Below are 16621 nucleotides of genomic sequence, written 5' to 3'. Positions count from 1 at the left end.
AATGACTGATGTTTCCCACTTGGTCAGGCACATTCACTGTATTTCTACAAGAAATAAAAAGCAGAAACGCATTTAATCTAAAAAAGTTAAGACATTATATACAATGTTAAATTTGTGACATAAGGACCAAACAAATGTTTGAAATTGTTGCTTTTTTTGAGTGTTTTTCAGTCAGGATGGCCGAGCGGTCTAAGGCCCTGCGTTTAGGCCGCAGTCTCCTCTGGAGGCGTGGGTTCAAATCCCACTTCTGACAATGACTGATGTTGTTCACTGGCTCAGTCACATTTACCGTATTTCTACATGAAGTGAAAAGCAGCAATGCATTTTGTGTAAAGAAGTTGAGACACCATATTCCAGGTGAGATGTGTTATCTAAGGACAAAAGAAACATGTAGTAATTGTTGCTACTTTTATTACATTTTAATCAGGATGGCTTGCCGTCTAAGGCTCTGTGTTTAGGCCGCAGTCTCCTCTGAAGACATGGGTTCAAATCCCACTTCTCACAATGACTGATGTTTCCCACTTGGTCAGGCACATTCACTGTATTTCTACATTAAATAAAAAGTAGCAAGGCATTTCATGTAAAAAGGTTGAGACACAATATTCCATGTTACATTTTTGATCGGGCAACCAGACAAATGTTTAAAATTGTTGGCTTCTTTCAGAGTTTTTCAGTCAGGATGGCCGAGCGGTCTAAGGCGCTGCGTTTAGGCCGCAGTCTCCTCTGGAGGCGTGGGTTCAAATCCCACTTCTGACAATGACTGATGTTGTTCACTGGCTCAGTCACATTTACCGTATTTCTACATGAAGTGAAAAGCAGCAATGCATTTTGTGTAAAGAAGTTGAGACACCATATTCCAGGTGAGATGTGTTATCTAAGGACAAAAGAAACATGTAGTAATTGTTGCTACTTTTATTACATTTTAATCAGGATGGCTTGCCGTCTAAGGCCCTGTGTTTAGGCCGCAGTCTCCTCTGAAGACATGGGTTCAAATCCCACTTCTCACAATGACTGATGTTTCCCACTTGGTCAGGCACATTCACTGTATTTCTACATTAAATAAAAAGTAGCAAGGCATTTCATGTAAAAAGGTTGAGACACAATATTCCATGTTACATTTTTGATCGGGCAACAAATGTTTAAAATTGTTGGCTTCTTTTAGAGTTTTTGAACCAGACAAATGTTTAAAATTGATGGCTTCTTTCAGAGTTTTTCAGTCAGGATGGCCGAGCGGTCTAAGGCGCTGCGTTTAGGCCGCAGTCTCCTCTGGAGGCGTGGGTTCAAATCCCACTTCTGACAATGACTGATGTTGTTCACTGGCTCAGTCACATTTACCGTATTTCTACATGAAGTGAAAAGCAGTAATGCATTTTGTGTAAAGAAGTTGAGACACCATATTCCAGGTGAGATGTGTTATCTAAGGACAAATGAAACATTTAGTAATTGTTGCTACTTTTATTACATTTTAATCAGGATGGCCTTGCCGTCTAAGGCCCTGTGTTTAGGCCGCAGTCTCCTCTGAAGACATGGGTTCAAATCCCACTTCTCACAATGACTGATGTTTCCCACTTGGTCAGGCACATTCACTGTATTTCTACATTAAATAAAAAGTAGCAAGGCATTTCATGTAAAAAGGTTGAGACACAATATTCCATGTTACATTTTTGATCGGGCAACCAATGTTTAAAATTGTTGGCTTCTTTTAGAGTTTTTGAACCAGACAAATGTTTAAAATTGTTGGCTTCTTTTAGAGTTTTTCAGTCAGGATGACCGAGCGGTCTAAGGCGCTGCGTTTAGGCCGCAGTCTCCTCTGGAGGCGTGGGTTCAAATCCCACTTCTGACAATGACTGATGTTGTTCACTGGCTCAGTCACATTTACCGTATTTCTACATGAAGTGAAAAGCAGTAATGCATTTTGTGTAAAGAAGTTGAGACACCATATTCCAGGTGAGATGTGTTATCTAAGGACAAATGAAACATTTAGTAATTGTTGCTACTTTTATTACATTTTAATCAGGATGGCCTTGCCGTCTAAGGCCCTGTGTTTAGGCCGCAGTCTCCTCTGAAGACATGGGTTCAAATCCCACTTCTCACAATGACTGATGTTTCCCACTTGGTCAGGCACATTCACTGTTTTTCTACAAGAAATAAAAAGCAGAAACGCATTTAATCTAAAAAAGTTAAGACATTATATACAATGTTAAATTTGTGATATAAGGACCAAACAAATGTTTGAAATTGTTACTTTTTTGAGTATTTTACATTCAGGATGGCCGAGCGGTCTAAGGCGCTGCGTTTAGGCCGCAGTCTCCTCTGAAGGCGTGGGTTCAAATCCCACTTCTGACAATGACTGATGTTTCCCACTTGGTCAGGCACATTCACTGTATTTCTACAAGAAATAAAAAGCAGAAACGCATTTAATCTAAAAAAGTTAAGACATTATATACAATGTTAAATTTGTGACATAAGGACCAAACAAATGTTTGAAATTGTTGCTTTTTTTGAGTGTTTTTCAGTCAGGATGGCCGAGCGGTCTAAGGCCCTGCGTTTAGGCCGCAGTCTCCTCTGGAGGCGTGGGTTCAAATCCCACTTCTGACAATGACTGATGTTGTTCACTGGCTCAGTCACATTTACCGTATTTCTACATGAAGTGAAAAGCAGCAATGCATTTTGTGTAAAGAAGTTGAGACACCATATTCCAGGTGAGATGTGTTATCTAAGGACAAAAGAAACATGTAGTAATTGTTGCTACTTTTATTACATTTTAATCAGGATGGCTTGCCGTCTAAGGCTCTGTGTTTAGGCCGCAGTCTCCTCTGAAGACATGGGTTCAAATCCCACTTCTCACAATGACTGATGTTTCCCACTTGGTCAGGCACATTCACTGTATTTCTACATTAAATAAAAAGTAGCAAGGCATTTCATGTAAAAAGGTTGAGACACAATATTCCATGTTACATTTTTGATCGGGCAACCAAACAAATGTTTGAAATTGTTGCTTTTTTTGAGTGTTTTTCAGTCAGGATGGCCGAGCGGTCTAAGGCGCTGCGTTTAGGCACCATATTCCAGGTAAGATGTGTTATCTAAGGACAAAAGAAACATTTAGTAATTGTTGCTACTTTTATTACATTTTAATCAGGATGGCCTTGCCGTCTAAGGCCCTGTGTTTAGGCCGCAGTCTCCTCTGAAGACATGGGTTCAAATCCCACTTCTCACAATGACTGATGTTTCCCACTTGGTCAGGCACATTCACTGTATTTCTACAAGAAATAAAAAGCAGAAACGCATTTAATCTAAAAAAGTTAAGACATTATATACAATGTTAAATTTGTGATATAAGGACCAAACAAATGTTTGAAATTGTTACTTTTTTGAGTATTTTACATTCAGGATGGCCGAGCGGTCTAAGGCGCTGCGTTTAGGCCGCAGTCTCCTCTGAAGGCGTGGGTTCAAATCCCACTTCTGACAATGACTGATGTTTCCCACTTGGTCAGGCACATTCACTGTATTTCTACAAGAAATAAAAAGCAGAAACGCATTTAATCTAAAAAAGTTAAGACATTATATACAATGTTAAATTTGTGACATAAGGACCAAACAAATGTTTGAAATTGTTGCTTTTTTTGAGTGTTTTTCAGTCAGGATGGCCGAGCGGTCTAAGGCCCTGCGTTTAGGCCGCAGTCTCCTCTGGAGGCGTGGGTTCAAATCCCACTTCTGACAATGACTGATGTTGTTCACTGGCTCAGTCACATTTACCGTATTTCTACATGAAGTGAAAAGCAGCAATGCATTTTGTGTAAAGAAGTTGAGACACCATATTCCAGGTGAGATGTGTTATCTAAGGACAAAAGAAACATGTAGTAATTGTTGCTACTTTTATTACATTTTAATCAGGATGGCTTGCCGTCTAAGGCTCTGTGTTTAGGCCGCAGTCTCCTCTGAAGACATGGGTTCAAATCCCACTTCTCACAATGACTGATGTTTCCCACTTGGTCAGGCACATTCACTGTATTTCTACATTAAATAAAAAGTAGCAAGGCATTTCATGTAAAAAGGTTGAGACACAATATTCCATGTTACATTTTTGATCGGGCAACCAAACAAATGTTTGAAATTGTTGCTTTTTTTGAGTGTTTTTCAGTCAGGATGGCCGAGCGGTCTAAGGCGCTGCGTTTAGGCACCATATTCCAGGTAAGATGTGTTATCTAAGGACAAAAGAAACATTTAGTAATTGTTGCTACTTTTATTACATTTTAATCAGGATGGCCTTGCCGTCTAAGGCCCTGTGTTTAGGCCGCAGTCTCCTCTGAAGACATGGGTTCAAATCCCACTTCTCACAATGACTGATGTTTCCCACTTGGTCAGGCACATTCACTGTATTTCTACAAGAAATAAAAAGCAGAAACGCATTTAATCTAAAAAAGTTAAGACATTATATACAATGTTAAATTTGTGATATAAGGACCAAACAAATGTTTGAAATTGTTGCTTTTTTTGAGTGTTTTTCAGTCAGGATGGCCGAGCCGTGTAAGGCGCTGCGTTTAGGCCGCAGTCTCCTCTGGAGGCGTGGGTTCAAATCCCACTTCTGACAATGACTGATGTTGTTCACTTGGTCAGGCACATTCACTGTATTTCTACATTAAATAAAAAGTAGCAAGGCATTTCATGTAAAAAGGTTGAGACACAATATTCCATGTTACATTTTTGATCGGGCAACCAGACAAATGTTTAAAATTGATGGCTTCTTTCAGAGTTTTTGAACCAGACAAATGTTTAAAATTGTTGGCTTCTTTTAGAGTTTTTCAGTCAGGATGGCCGAGCGGTCTAAGGCGCTGCGTTTAGGCCGCAGTCTCCTCTGGAGGCGTGGGTTCAAATCCCACTTCTGACAATGACTGATGTTGTTCACTGGCTCAGTCACATTTACCGTATTTCTACATGAAGTGAAAAGCAGTAATGCATTTTGTGTAAAGAAGTTGAGACACCATATTCCAGGTAAGATGTGTTATCTAAGGACAAAAGAAACATTTAGTAATTGTTCCTACTTTTATTACATTTTAATCAGGATGGCCTTGCCGTCTCAGGCCCTGTGTTTAGGCCGCAGTCTCCTCTGAAGACATGGGTTCAAATCCCACTTCTCACAATAACTGATGTTTCCCACTTGGTCAGGCACATTCACTGTATTTCTACAAGAAATAAAAAGCAGAAACGCATTTAATTTAAAAAAGTTAAGACATTATATACAATGTTAAATTTGTGATATAAGAACCAAACAAATGTTTGAAATTGTTGCTTTTTTTGAGTGTTTTTCAGTCAGGATGGCCGAGCGGTCTAAGGCGCTGCGTTTAGGCCGCAGTCTCCTCTGGAGGCGTGGGTTCAAATCCCACTTCTGACAATGACTGATGTTGTTCACTGGCTCAGTCACATTTACCGTATTTCTACATGAAGTGAAAAGCAGTAATGCATTTTGTGTAAAGAAGTTGAGACACCATATTCCAGGTGAGATGTGTTATCTAAGGACAAATGAAACATTTAGTAATTGTTGCTACTTTTATTACATTTTAATCAGGATGGCCTTGCCGTCTAAGGCCCTGTGTTTAGGCCGCAGTCTCCTCTGAAGACATGGGTTCAAATCCCACTTCTCACAATGACTGATGTTTCCCACTTGGTCAGGCACATTCACTGTATTTCTACAAGAAATAAAAAGCAGAAACGCATTTAATCTAAAAAAGTTAAGACATTATATACAATGTTAAATTTGTGATATAAGGACCAAACAAATGTTTGAAATTGTTACTTTTTTGAGTATTTTACATTCAGGATGGCCGAGCGGTCTAAGGCGCTGCGTTTAGGCCGCAGTCTCCTCTGAAGGCGTGGGTTCAAATCCCACTTCTGACAATGACTGATGTTTCCCACTTGGTCAGGCACATTCACTGTATTTCTACAAGAAATAAAAAGCAGAAACGCATTTAATCTAAAAAAGTTAAGACATTATATACAATGTTAAATTTGTGACATAAGGACCAAACAAATGTTTGAAATTGTTGCTTTTTTTGAGTGTTTTTCAGTCAGGATGGCCGAGCGGTCTAAGGCCCTGCGTTTAGGCCGCAGTCTCCTCTGGAGGCGTGGGTTCAAATCCCACTTCTGACAATGACTGATGTTGTTCACTGGCTCAGTCACATTTACCGTATTTCTACATGAAGTGAAAAGCAGCAATGCATTTTGTGTAAAGAAGTTGAGACACCATATTCCAGGTGAGATGTGTTATCTAAGGACAAAAGAAACATGTAGTAATTGTTGCTACTTTTATTACATTTTAATCAGGATGGCTTGCCGTCTAAGGCTCTGTGTTTAGGCCGCAGTCTCCTCTGAAGACATGGGTTCAAATCCCACTTCTCACAATGACTGATGTTTCCCACTTGGTCAGGCACATTCACTGTATTTCTACATTAAATAAAAAGTAGCAAGGCATTTCATGTAAAAAGGTTGAGACACAATATTCCATGTTACATTTTTGATCGGGCAACCAAACAAATGTTTGAAATTGTTGCTTTTTTTGAGTGTTTTTCAGTCAGGATGGCCGAGCGGTCTAAGGCGCTGCGTTTAGGCACCATATTCCAGGTAAGATGTGTTATCTAAGGACAAAAGAAACATTTAGTAATTGTTGCTACTTTTATTACATTTTAATCAGGATGGCCTTGCCGTCTAAGGCCCTGTGTTTAGGCCGCAGTCTCCTCTGAAGACATGGGTTCAAATCCCACTTCTCACAATGACTGATGTTTCCCACTTGGTCAGGCACATTCACTGTATTTCTACAAGAAATAAAAAGCAGAAACGCATTTAATCTAAAAAAGTTAAGACATTATATACAATGTTAAATTTGTGATATAAGGACCAAACAAATGTTTGAAATTGTTGCTTTTTTTGAGTGTTTTTCAGTCAGGATGGCCGAGCCGTGTAAGGCGCTGCGTTTAGGCCGCAGTCTCCTCTGGAGGCGTGGGTTCAAATCCCACTTCTGACAATGACTGATGTTGTTCACTTGGTCAGGCACATTCACTGTATTTCTACATTAAATAAAAAGTAGCAAGGCATTTCATGTAAAAAGGTTGAGACACAATATTCCATGTTACATTTTTGATCGGGCAACCAGACAAATGTTTAAAATTGATGGCTTCTTTCAGAGTTTTTGAACCAGACAAATGTTTAAAATTGTTGGCTTCTTTTAGAGTTTTTCAGTCAGGATGGCCGAGCGGTCTAAGGCGCTGCGTTTAGGCCGCAGTCTCCTCTGGAGGCGTGGGTTCAAATCCCACTTCTGACAATGACTGATGTTGTTCACTGGCTCAGTCACATTTACCGTATTTCTACATGAAGTGAAAAGCAGTAATGCATTTTGTGTAAAGAAGTTGAGACACCATATTCCAGGTAAGATGTGTTATCTAAGGACAAAAGAAACATTTAGTAATTGTTCCTACTTTTATTACATTTTAATCAGGATGGCCTTGCCGTCTCAGGCCCTGTGTTTAGGCCGCAGTCTCCTCTGAAGACATGGGTTCAAATCCCACTTCTCACAATAACTGATGTTTCCCACTTGGTCAGGCACATTCACTGTATTTCTACAAGAAATAAAAAGCAGAAACGCATTTAATTTAAAAAAGTTAAGACATTATATACAATGTTAAATTTGTGATATAAGGACCAAACAAATGTTTGAAATTGTTGCTTTTTTTGAGTGTTTTTCAGTCAGGATGGCCGAGCGGTCTAAGGCGCTGCGTTTAGGCCGCAGTCTCCTCTGGAGGCGTGGGTTCAAATCCCACTTCTGACAATGACTGATGTTGTTCACTGGCTCAGTCACATTTACCGTATTTCTACATGAAGTGAAAAGCAGTAATGCATTTTGTGTAAAGAAGTTGAGACACCATATTCCAGGTGAGATGTGTTATCTAAGGACAAATGAAACATTTAGTAATTGTTGCTACTTTTATTACATTTTAATCAGGATGGCCTTGCCGTCTAAGGCCCTGTGTTTAGGCCGCAGTCTCCTCTGAAGACATGGGTTCAAATCCCACTTCTCACAATGACTGATGTTTCCCACTTGGTCAGGCACATTCACTGTATTTCTACAAGAAATAAAAAGCAGAAACGCATTTAATCTAAAAAAGTTAAGACATTATATACAATGTTAAATTTGTGATATAAGGACCAAACAAATGTTTGAAATTGTTACTTTTTTGAGTATTTTACATTCAGGATGGCCGAGCGGTCTAAGGCGCTGCGTTTAGGCCGCAGTCTCCTCTGAAGGCGTGGGTTCAAATCCCACTTCTGACAATGACTGATGTTTCCCACTTGGTCAGGCACATTCACTGTATTTCTACAAGAAATAAAAAGCAGAAACGCATTTAATCTAAAAAAGTTAAGACATTATATACAATGTTAAATTTGTGACATAAGGACCAAACAAATGTTTGAAATTGTTGCTTTTTTTGAGTGTTTTTCAGTCAGGATGGCCGAGCGGTCTAAGGCCCTGCGTTTAGGCCGCAGTCTCCTCTGGAGGCGTGGGTTCAAATCCCACTTCTGACAATGACTGATGTTGTTCACTGGCTCAGTCACATTTACCGTATTTCTACATGAAGTGAAAAGCAGCAATGCATTTTGTGTAAAGAAGTTGAGACACCATATTCCAGGTGAGATGTGTTATCTAAGGACAAAAGAAACATGTAGTAATTGTTGCTACTTTTATTACATTTTAATCAGGATGGCTTGCCGTCTAAGGCTCTGTGTTTAGGCCGCAGTCTCCTCTGAAGACATGGGTTCAAATCCCACTTCTCACAATGACTGATGTTTCCCACTTGGTCAGGCACATTCACTGTATTTCTACATTAAATAAAAAGTAGCAAGGCATTTCATGTAAAAAGGTTGAGACACAATATTCCATGTTACATTTTTGATCGGGCAACCAAACAAATGTTTGAAATTGTTGCTTTTTTTGAGTGTTTTTCAGTCAGGATGGCCGAGCGGTCTAAGGCGCTGCGTTTAGGCACCATATTCCAGGTAAGATGTGTTATCTAAGGACAAAAGAAACATTTAGTAATTGTTGCTACTTTTATTACATTTTAATCAGGATGGCCTTGCCGTCTAAGGCCCTGTGTTTAGGCCGCAGTCTCCTCTGAAGACATGGGTTCAAATCCCACTTCTCACAATGACTGATGTTTCCCACTTGGTCAGGCACATTCACTGTATTTCTACAAGAAATAAAAAGCAGAAACGCATTTAATCTAAAAAAGTTAAGACATTATATACAATGTTAAATTTGTGATATAAGGACCAAACAAATGTTTGAAATTGTTGCTTTTTTTGAGTGTTTTTCAGTCAGGATGGCCGAGCCGTGTAAGGCGCTGCGTTTAGGCCGCAGTCTCCTCTGGAGGCGTGGGTTCAAATCCCACTTCTGACAATGACTGATGTTGTTCACTTGGTCAGGCACATTCACTGTATTTCTACATTAAATAAAAAGTAGCAAGGCATTTCATGTAAAAAGGTTGAGACACAATATTCCATGTTACATTTTTGATCGGGCAACCAGACAAATGTTTAAAATTGATGGCTTCTTTCAGAGTTTTTGAACCAGACAAATGTTTAAAATTGTTGGCTTCTTTTAGAGTTTTTCAGTCAGGATGGCCGAGCGGTCTAAGGCGCTGCGTTTAGGCCGCAGTCTCCTCTGGAGGCGTGGGTTCAAATCCCACTTCTGACAATGACTGATGTTGTTCACTGGCTCAGTCACATTTACCGTATTTCTACATGAAGTGAAAAGCAGTAATGCATTTTGTGTAAAGAAGTTGAGACACCATATTCCAGGTAAGATGTGTTATCTAAGGACAAAAGAAACATTTAGTAATTGTTCCTACTTTTATTACATTTTAATCAGGATGGCCTTGCCGTCTCAGGCCCTGTGTTTAGGCCGCAGTCTCCTCTGAAGACATGGGTTCAAATCCCACTTCTCACAATAACTGATGTTTCCCACTTGGTCAGGCACATTCACTGTATTTCTACAAGAAATAAAAAGCAGAAACGCATTTAATTTAAAAAAGTTAAGACATTATATACAATGTTAAATTTGTGATATAAGGACCAAACAAATGTTTGAAATTGTTGCTTTTTTTGAGTGTTTTTCAGTCAGGATGGCCGAGCGGTCTAAGGCGCTGCGTTTAGGCCGCAGTCTCCTCTGGAGGCGTGGGTTCAAATCCCACTTCTGACAATGACTGATGTTGTTCACTGGCTCAGTCACATTTACCGTATTTCTACATGAAGTGAAAAGCAGTAATGCATTTTGTGTAAAGAAGTTGAGACACCATATTCCAGGTGAGATGTGTTATCTAAGGACAAATGAAACATTTAGTAATTGTTGCTACTTTTATTACATTTTAATCAGGATGGCCTTGCCGTCTAAGGCCCTGTGTTTAGGCCGCAGTCTCCTCTGAAGACATGGGTTCAAATCCCACTTCTCACAATGACTGATGTTTCCCACTTGGTCAGGCACATTCACTGTATTTCTACAAGAAATAAAAAGCAGAAACGCATTTAATCTAAAAAAGTTAAGACATTATATACAATGTTAAATTTGTGATATAAGGACCAAACAAATGTTTGAAATTGTTACTTTTTTGAGTATTTTACATTCAGGATGGCCGAGCGGTCTAAGGCGCTGCGTTTAGGCCGCAGTCTCCTCTGAAGGCGTGGGTTCAAATCCCACTTCTGACAATGACTGATGTTTCCCACTTGGTCAGGCACATTCACTGTATTTCTACAAGAAATAAAAAGCAGAAACGCATTTAATCTAAAAAAGTTAAGACATTATATACAATGTTAAATTTGTGACATAAGGACCAAACAAATGTTTGAAATTGTTGCTTTTTTTGAGTGTTTTTCAGTCAGGATGGCCGAGCGGTCTAAGGCCCTGCGTTTAGGCCGCAGTCTCCTCTGGAGGCGTGGGTTCAAATCCCACTTCTGACAATGACTGATGTTGTTCACTGGCTCAGTCACATTTACCGTATTTCTACATGAAGTGAAAAGCAGCAATGCATTTTGTGTAAAGAAGTTGAGACACCATATTCCAGGTGAGATGTGTTATCTAAGGACAAAAGAAACATGTAGTAATTGTTGCTACTTTTATTACATTTTAATCAGGATGGCTTGCCGTCTAAGGCTCTGTGTTTAGGCCGCAGTCTCCTCTGAAGACATGGGTTCAAATCCCACTTCTCACAATGACTGATGTTTCCCACTTGGTCAGGCACATTCACTGTATTTCTACATTAAATAAAAAGTAGCAAGGCATTTCATGTAAAAAGGTTGAGACACAATATTCCATGTTACATTTTTGATCGGGCAACCAAACAAATGTTTGAAATTGTTGCTTTTTTTGAGTGTTTTTCAGTCAGGATGGCCGAGCGGTCTAAGGCGCTGCGTTTAGGCACCATATTCCAGGTAAGATGTGTTATCTAAGGACAAAAGAAACATTTAGTAATTGTTGCTACTTTTATTACATTTTAATCAGGATGGCCTTGCCGTCTAAGGCCCTGTGTTTAGGCCGCAGTCTCCTCTGAAGACATGGGTTCAAATCCCACTTCTCACAATGACTGATGTTTCCCACTTGGTCAGGCACATTCACTGTATTTCTACAAGAAATAAAAAGCAGAAACGCATTTAATCTAAAAAAGTTAAGACATTATATACAATGTTAAATTTGTGATATAAGGACCAAACAAATGTTTGAAATTGTTGCTTTTTTTGAGTGTTTTTCAGTCAGGATGGCCGAGCCGTGTAAGGCGCTGCGTTTAGGCCGCAGTCTCCTCTGGAGGCGTGGGTTCAAATCCCACTTCTGACAATGACTGATGTTGTTCACTTGGTCAGGCACATTCACTGTATTTCTACATTAAATAAAAAGTAGCAAGGCATTTCATGTAAAAAGGTTGAGACACAATATTCCATGTTACATTTTTGATCGGGCAACCAGACAAATGTTTAAAATTGATGGCTTCTTTCAGAGTTTTTGAACCAGACAAATGTTTAAAATTGTTGGCTTCTTTTAGAGTTTTTCAGTCAGGATGGCCGAGCGGTCTAAGGCGCTGCGTTTAGGCCGCAGTCTCCTCTGGAGGCGTGGGTTCAAATCCCACTTCTGACAATGACTGATGTTGTTCACTGGCTCAGTCACATTTACCGTATTTCTACATGAAGTGAAAAGCAGTAATGCATTTTGTGTAAAGAAGTTGAGACACCATATTCCAGGTAAGATGTGTTATCTAAGGACAAAAGAAACATTTAGTAATTGTTCCTACTTTTATTACATTTTAATCAGGATGGCCTTGCCGTCTCAGGCCCTGTGTTTAGGCCGCAGTCTCCTCTGAAGACATGGGTTCAAATCCCACTTCTCACAATAACTGATGTTTCCCACTTGGTCAGGCACATTCACTGTATTTCTACAAGAAATAAAAAGCAGAAACGCATTTAATTTAAAAAAGTTAAGACATTATATACAATGTTAAATTTGTGATATAAGGACCAAACAAATGTTTGAAATTGTTGCTTTTTTTGAGTGTTTTTCAGTCAGGATGGCCGAGCGGTCTAAGGCGCTGCGTTTAGGCCGCAGTCTCCTCTGGAGGCGTGGGTTCAAATCCCACTTCTGACAATGACTGATGTTGTTCACTGGCTCAGTCACATTTACCGTATTTCTACATGAAGTGAAAAGCAGTAATGCATTTTGTGTAAAGAAGTTGAGACACCATATTCCAGGTGAGATGTGTTATCTAAGGACAAATGAAACATTTAGTAATTGTTGCTACTTTTATTACATTTTAATCAGGATGGCCTTGCCGTCTAAGGCCCTGTGTTTAGGCCGCAGTCTCCTCTGAAGACATGGGTTCAAATCCCACTTCTCACAATGACTGATGTTTCCCACTTGGTCAGGCACATTCACTGTATTTCTACATTAAATAAAAAGTAGCAAGGCATTTCATGTAAAAAGGTTGAGACACAATATTCCATGTTACATTTTTGATCGGGCAACAAATGTTTAAAATTGTTGGCTTCTTTTAGAGTTTTTGAACCAGACAAATGTTTAAAATTGTTGGCTTCTTTTAGAGTTTTTCAGTCAGGATGACCGAGCGGTCTAAGGCGCTGCGTTTAGGCCGCAGTCTCCTCTGGAGTCGTGGGTTCAAATCCCACTTCTGACAATGACTGATGTTGTTCACTGGCTCAGTCACATTTACCGTATTTCTACATGAAGTGAAAAGCAGTAATGCATTTTGTGTAAAGAAGTTGAGACACCATATTCAAGGTAAGATGTGTTATCTAAGGACAAAAGAAACATTTAGTAATTGTTGCTACTTTTATTACATTTTAATCAGGATGGCCTTGCCGTCTAAGGCCCTGTGTTTAGGCCGCAGTCTCCTCTGAAGACATGGGTTCAAATCCCACTTCTCACAATAACTGATGTTTCCCACTTGGTCAGGCACATTCACTGTATTTCTACAAGAAATAAAAAGCAGAAACGCATTTAATTTAAAAAAGTTAAGACATTATATACAATGTTAAATTTGTGATATAAGGACCAAACAAATGTTTGAAATTGTTGCTTTTTTTGAGTGTTTTTCAGTCAGGATGGCCGAGCGGTCTAAGGCGCTGCGTTTAGGCCGCAGTCTCCTCTGGAGGCGTGGGTTCAAATCCCACTTCTGACAATGACTGATGTTGTTCACTGGCTCAGTCACATTTACCGTATTTCTACATGAAGTGAAAAGCAGTAATGCATTTTGTGTAAAGAAGTTGAGACACCATATTCCAGGTGAGATGTGTTATCTAAGGACAAATGAAACATTTAGTAATTGTTGCTACTTTTATTACATTTTAATCAGGATGGCCTTGCCGTCTAAGGCCCTGTGTTTAGGCCGCAGTCTCCTCTGAAGACATGGGTTCAAATCCCACTTCTCACAATGACTGATGTTTCCCACTTGGTCAGGCACATTCACTGTATTTCTACATTAAATAAAAAGTAGCAAGGCATTTCATGTAAAAAGGTTGAGACACAATATTCCATGTTACATTTTTGATCGGGCAACAAATGTTTAAAATTGTTGGCTTCTTTTAGAGTTTTTGAACCAGACAAATGTTTAAAATTGTTGGCTTCTTTTAGAGTTTTTCAGTCAGGATGACCGAGCGGTCTAAGGCGCTGCGTTTAGGCCGCAGTCTCCTCTGGAGTCGTGGGTTCAAATCCCACTTCTGACAATGACTGATGTTGTTCACTGGCTCAGTCACATTTACCGTATTTCTACATGAAGTGAAAAGCAGTAATGCATTTTGTGTAAAGAAGTTGAGACACCATATTCAAGGTAAGATGTGTTATCTAAGGACAAAAGAAACATTTAGTAATTGTTGCTACTTTTATTACATTTTAATCAGGATGGCCTTGCCGTCTAAGGCCCTGTGTTTAGGCCGCAGTCTCCTCTGAAGACATGGGTTCAAATCCCACTTCTCACAATAACTGATGTTTCCCACTTGGTCAGGCACATTCACTGTATTTCTACAAGAAATAAAAAGCAGAAACGCATTTAATTTAAAAAAGTTAAGACATTATATACAATGTTAAATTTGTGATATAAGGACCAAACAAATGTTTGAAATTGTTGCTTTTTTTGAGTGTTTTTCAGTCAGGATGGCCGAGCGGTCTAAGGCGCTGCGTTTAGGCCGCAGTCTCCTCTGGAGGCGTGGGTTCAAATCCCACTTCTGACAATGACTGATGTTGTTCACTGGCTCAGTCACATTTACCGTATTTCTACATGAAGTGAAAAGCAGTAATGCATTTTGTGTAAAGAAGTTGAGACACCATATTCCAGGTGAGATGTGTTATCTAAGGACAAATGAAACATTTAGTAATTGTTGCTACTTTTATTACATTTTAATCAGGATGGCCTTGCCGTCTAAGGCCCTGTGTTTAGGCCGCAGTCTCCTCTGAAGACATGGGTTCAAATCCCACTTCTCACAATGACTGATGTTTCCCACTTGGTCAGGCACATTCACTGTATTTCTACAAGAAATAAAAAGCAGAAACGCATTTAATCTAAAAAAGTTAAGACATTATATACAATGTTAAATTTGTGATATAAGGACCAAACAAATGTTTGAAATTGTTACTTTTTTGAGTATTTTACATTCAGGATGGCCGAGCGGTCTAAGGAGCTGCGTTTAGGCCGCAGTCTCCTCTGAAGGCGTGGGTTCAAATCCCACTTCTGACAATGACTGATGTTTCCCACTTGGTCAGGCACATTCACTGTATTTCTACAAGAAATAAAAAGCAGAAACGCATTTAATCTAAAAAAGTTAAGACATTATATACAATGTTAAATTTGTGACATAAGGACCAGACAAATGTTTGAAATTGTTGCTTTTTTTGAGTGTTTTTCAGTCAGGATGGCCGAGCGGTCTAAGGCGCTGCGTTTAGGCCGCAGTCTCCTCTGGAGGCGTGGGTTCAAATCCCACTTCTGACAATGACTGATGTTGTTCACTGGCTCAGTCACATTTACCGTATTTCTACATGAAGTGAAAAGCAGCAATGCATTTTGTGTAAAGAAGTTGAGACACCATATTCCAGGTGAGATGTGTTATCTAAGTACAAAAGAAACATGTAGTAATTGTTGCTACTTTTATTACATTTTAATCAGGATGGCTTGCCGTCTAAGGCTCTGTGTTTAGGCCGCAGTCTCCTCTGAAGACATGGGTTCAAATCCCACTTCTCACAATGACTGATGTTTCCCACTTGGTCAGGCACATTCACTGTATTTCTACATTAAAAAAAAGTAGCAAGGCATTTCATGTAAAAAGGTTGAGACACAATATTCCATGTTACATTTTTGATCGGGCAACCAAACAAATGTTTGAAATTGTTGCTTTTTTTGAGTGTTTTTCAGTCAGGATGGCCGAGCGGTCTAAGGCGCTGCGTTTAGGCACCATATTCCAGGTAAGATGTGTTATCTAAGGACAAAAGAAACATTTAGTAATTGTTGCTACTTTTATTACATTTTAATCAGGATGGCCTTGCCGTCTAAAGCCCTGTGTTTAGGCCGCAGTCTCCTCTGAAGACATGGGTTCAAATCCCACTTCTCACAATGACTGATGTTTCCCACTTGGTCAGGCACATTCACTGTATTTCTACAAGAAATAAAAAGCAGAAACGCATTTAATCTAAAAAAGTTAAGACATTATATACAATGTTAAATTTGTGATATAAGGACCAAACAAATGTTTGAAATTGTTGCTTTTTTTGAGTGTTTTTCAGTCAGGATGGCCGAGCCGTGTAAGGCGCTGCGTTTAGGCCGCAGTCTCCTCTGGAGGCGTGGGTTCAAATCCCACTTCTGACAATGACTGATGTTGTTCACTGGCTCAGTCTCATTTACCGTATTTCTACATGAAGTGAAAAGCAGTAATGCATTTTGTGTAAAGAAGTTGAGACACCATATTCCAGGTAAGATGTGTTATCTAAGGACAAAAGAAACATTTAGTAATTGTTCCTACTTTTATTACATTTTAATCAGGATGGCCTTGCCGTCTCAGGCCCTGTGTTTAGGCCGCAGTCTCCTCTGAAGAC

At 39.5% G+C, this 16621-nt stretch overlaps 25 non-coding genes across 25 annotated transcripts; all 25 read left to right on the top strand.

The window, feature by feature from the left end:
* Nucleotides 1-170: 170 nt before the first annotated feature.
* Nucleotides 171-253, top strand: trnal-uag (transfer RNA leucine (anticodon UAG)). Its single transcript has one exon. It is a non-coding gene; the product is annotated as a tRNA-Leu (tRNA).
* A 420-nt stretch (nucleotides 254-673) lies between these two features.
* On the top strand, nucleotides 674-756 carry trnal-uag (transfer RNA leucine (anticodon UAG)). Its single transcript has one exon. It is a non-coding gene; the product is annotated as a tRNA-Leu (tRNA).
* Nucleotides 757-1216: 460 nt separating this feature from the next.
* Nucleotides 1217-1299, top strand: trnal-uag (transfer RNA leucine (anticodon UAG)). The gene has a single exon. It is a non-coding gene; the product is annotated as a tRNA-Leu (tRNA).
* A 461-nt stretch (nucleotides 1300-1760) lies between these two features.
* trnal-uag (transfer RNA leucine (anticodon UAG)) lies at nucleotides 1761-1843 on the top strand. The gene has a single exon. It is a non-coding gene; the product is annotated as a tRNA-Leu (tRNA).
* Nucleotides 1844-2515: 672 nt separating this feature from the next.
* On the top strand, nucleotides 2516-2598 carry trnal-uag (transfer RNA leucine (anticodon UAG)). The gene has a single exon. It is a non-coding gene; the product is annotated as a tRNA-Leu (tRNA).
* Nucleotides 2599-3637: 1039 nt separating this feature from the next.
* Nucleotides 3638-3720, top strand: trnal-uag (transfer RNA leucine (anticodon UAG)). The gene has a single exon. It is a non-coding gene; the product is annotated as a tRNA-Leu (tRNA).
* A 788-nt stretch (nucleotides 3721-4508) lies between these two features.
* Nucleotides 4509-4591, top strand: trnal-uag (transfer RNA leucine (anticodon UAG)). Its single transcript has one exon. It is a non-coding gene; the product is annotated as a tRNA-Leu (tRNA).
* Nucleotides 4592-4805: 214 nt separating this feature from the next.
* Nucleotides 4806-4888, top strand: trnal-uag (transfer RNA leucine (anticodon UAG)). The gene has a single exon. It is a non-coding gene; the product is annotated as a tRNA-Leu (tRNA).
* Nucleotides 4889-5309: 421 nt separating this feature from the next.
* trnal-uag (transfer RNA leucine (anticodon UAG)) lies at nucleotides 5310-5392 on the top strand. The gene has a single exon. It is a non-coding gene; the product is annotated as a tRNA-Leu (tRNA).
* Nucleotides 5393-6064: 672 nt separating this feature from the next.
* trnal-uag (transfer RNA leucine (anticodon UAG)) lies at nucleotides 6065-6147 on the top strand. Its single transcript has one exon. It is a non-coding gene; the product is annotated as a tRNA-Leu (tRNA).
* Nucleotides 6148-6935: 788 nt separating this feature from the next.
* On the top strand, nucleotides 6936-7018 carry trnal-uag (transfer RNA leucine (anticodon UAG)). The gene has a single exon. It is a non-coding gene; the product is annotated as a tRNA-Leu (tRNA).
* A 214-nt stretch (nucleotides 7019-7232) lies between these two features.
* Nucleotides 7233-7315, top strand: trnal-uag (transfer RNA leucine (anticodon UAG)). Its single transcript has one exon. It is a non-coding gene; the product is annotated as a tRNA-Leu (tRNA).
* A 421-nt stretch (nucleotides 7316-7736) lies between these two features.
* Nucleotides 7737-7819, top strand: trnal-uag (transfer RNA leucine (anticodon UAG)). The gene has a single exon. It is a non-coding gene; the product is annotated as a tRNA-Leu (tRNA).
* A 672-nt stretch (nucleotides 7820-8491) lies between these two features.
* trnal-uag (transfer RNA leucine (anticodon UAG)) lies at nucleotides 8492-8574 on the top strand. Its single transcript has one exon. It is a non-coding gene; the product is annotated as a tRNA-Leu (tRNA).
* Nucleotides 8575-9362: 788 nt separating this feature from the next.
* On the top strand, nucleotides 9363-9445 carry trnal-uag (transfer RNA leucine (anticodon UAG)). The gene has a single exon. It is a non-coding gene; the product is annotated as a tRNA-Leu (tRNA).
* Nucleotides 9446-9659: 214 nt separating this feature from the next.
* On the top strand, nucleotides 9660-9742 carry trnal-uag (transfer RNA leucine (anticodon UAG)). The gene has a single exon. It is a non-coding gene; the product is annotated as a tRNA-Leu (tRNA).
* A 421-nt stretch (nucleotides 9743-10163) lies between these two features.
* On the top strand, nucleotides 10164-10246 carry trnal-uag (transfer RNA leucine (anticodon UAG)). Its single transcript has one exon. It is a non-coding gene; the product is annotated as a tRNA-Leu (tRNA).
* Nucleotides 10247-10918: 672 nt separating this feature from the next.
* On the top strand, nucleotides 10919-11001 carry trnal-uag (transfer RNA leucine (anticodon UAG)). The gene has a single exon. It is a non-coding gene; the product is annotated as a tRNA-Leu (tRNA).
* A 788-nt stretch (nucleotides 11002-11789) lies between these two features.
* Nucleotides 11790-11872, top strand: trnal-uag (transfer RNA leucine (anticodon UAG)). Its single transcript has one exon. It is a non-coding gene; the product is annotated as a tRNA-Leu (tRNA).
* Nucleotides 11873-12086: 214 nt separating this feature from the next.
* trnal-uag (transfer RNA leucine (anticodon UAG)) lies at nucleotides 12087-12169 on the top strand. Its single transcript has one exon. It is a non-coding gene; the product is annotated as a tRNA-Leu (tRNA).
* Nucleotides 12170-12590: 421 nt separating this feature from the next.
* On the top strand, nucleotides 12591-12673 carry trnal-uag (transfer RNA leucine (anticodon UAG)). The gene has a single exon. It is a non-coding gene; the product is annotated as a tRNA-Leu (tRNA).
* Nucleotides 12674-13638: 965 nt separating this feature from the next.
* Nucleotides 13639-13721, top strand: trnal-uag (transfer RNA leucine (anticodon UAG)). The gene has a single exon. It is a non-coding gene; the product is annotated as a tRNA-Leu (tRNA).
* Nucleotides 13722-14686: 965 nt separating this feature from the next.
* On the top strand, nucleotides 14687-14769 carry trnal-uag (transfer RNA leucine (anticodon UAG)). Its single transcript has one exon. It is a non-coding gene; the product is annotated as a tRNA-Leu (tRNA).
* A 672-nt stretch (nucleotides 14770-15441) lies between these two features.
* On the top strand, nucleotides 15442-15524 carry trnal-uag (transfer RNA leucine (anticodon UAG)). Its single transcript has one exon. It is a non-coding gene; the product is annotated as a tRNA-Leu (tRNA).
* A 787-nt stretch (nucleotides 15525-16311) lies between these two features.
* On the top strand, nucleotides 16312-16394 carry trnal-uag (transfer RNA leucine (anticodon UAG)). The gene has a single exon. It is a non-coding gene; the product is annotated as a tRNA-Leu (tRNA).
* Nucleotides 16395-16621: the final 227 nt, after the last annotated feature.

Source organism: Pungitius pungitius, chromosome 15 (assembly GCF_949316345.1).
Source record: "Pungitius pungitius chromosome 15, fPunPun2.1, whole genome shotgun sequence".
NCBI lineage: Eukaryota > Metazoa > Chordata > Actinopteri > Perciformes > Gasterosteidae > Pungitius > Pungitius pungitius.
Note: the sequence above shows the minus strand (reverse complement) of the source record. Positions and strands in the feature narration are given on the sequence as shown.